This window comes from Takifugu flavidus, chromosome 1, assembly GCF_003711565.1.
Source record: "Takifugu flavidus isolate HTHZ2018 chromosome 1, ASM371156v2, whole genome shotgun sequence".
NCBI classification, from domain to species: domain Eukaryota; kingdom Metazoa; phylum Chordata; class Actinopteri; order Tetraodontiformes; family Tetraodontidae; genus Takifugu; species Takifugu flavidus.
This window is the reverse complement of record NC_079520.1, coordinates 289882-291411: the sequence shown is the minus strand read 5'-3', so window position 1 is coordinate 291411 and position 1530 is coordinate 289882.

The window sequence follows — 1530 nt, the reverse complement described above, 5'->3', positions numbered from 1 at the left end:
TGTGAATGGCACCTCCTAAACCAATCAGCACACAGGAAGAGCTGTTTCCTGTTTATCCACCAATCAGATCAAACATCCGGACGGAGGCTAAAGAAAGCTCCGCCCCCGCCGCGGTCCGTGGCTCAGGTCCTGAACTCTGTCCGGTTCTTCGTCAACAGTTCCAACAAATGATTTGACACATTACAAATAACATTTTGGGAATTGATGCATTTTTCTCCTAATGGTTTAGTTTTTGTGCACATTTAGCAATATAAGTATCAGAATTATAGATGGAAATATAAATACATAGTTCCCTCTCCTCCCCTCTCCTCCCCTCCTCTCCTCTCCTCCTCCCCCCCGAGAAAGCCCCTCAAAAAGCCCAAGAGAGGAAGAAGAGAAGTCCGAAAAGATAGAAGGAAGAAGCTCCTCCCAACTCCTCCCCCCTTCCTCCCACCCTCTCCAGACCTTTCCGAGATGGCCCGACAAGAACGCTCCTACAACCCTCTCCCCCTTAGAACGGGAAGCCTGACCAACCAAAAGCCGCGGCCAGCGAGCCCCGCGAAAAGCAGAGCCTCTCCGCAGCCGACCGCGCCCGCGGAGCCGGCAAGCGGAGAGAAGCCTGCCAGACGAGCCGCCGAGCCGCGAGCGCCGCGCCGCGCCGAGCAGAATCGCAGCGAAGCGCCTCGACGCGCCGCAGCGCCGCGACCGACAACCCAGCCGCGCCGCCCCGCCAGCCGGAAGAGCAGAGAAGAGCCGCGCCCGCCGAGAGCGACGAAGAGAAGCGCCTCGCCGCGCCGCGCCGCGCGCGCCGCCGCGCAGCGACGCGAAGGAGAAGCGACTAGGAAGCAGAGAAGAAGACCAGAGGAGCTCCCGGCAAGAAAAGACGCGCGACCGGAGAAGATAGCAGCACACGACCAGACGAGCGAGCCGCGACCTCAGCCGCGAACGAGAGAGCCGAGAGCCGCGCGAAGCCGAAAAGTGCTCCAAGAAGCGAAGAACCCCAAGACGAGCCGCACGAAGCGCCGAGAGCCCCTAGCTCAGAAACTCCACTGAATCCTCATCTCCTCCGCCAGACGCCTCTCCTCCTCCTCTCTATCCTCACCGACTCGCCATCCTCTCCTAATCTTCCACTCCTCTCCCTCCTCTCCTCTCTCTCTCATCTCTCCTCTCCTCCTCTCTATCCCTCCTCCCCTCCTCTCTCCTCTCCTCATTAATAAAATCAATTACAACATTGTCCACCAGAGGGAGCCAGGACACCGGCTCTTTTTGTGAGGAAAACGTGGTCAGGAACAGTTCGCGCCAGAGGTTTAACGTGGCCGCAGACATCAGCGGGGGTTCGGAAAGAGTGCAAAGATCTGGTGCTGTTTGAGGAGGATGAACAATGGAGACCCCTCTCAGGACCACTGGAGAGGAGTCCAGGAGAGGTGTCTGGCACTTTGGACCATGCTGCCTTGCAGATGCTCCAGAACAGAGGAGCGTGTTCCTGTTGTTAACGGCGTTTCCATGCCTGTTGGACACCGTGTGGTGCTGGTGCTGTTGCTAAGGGATGCG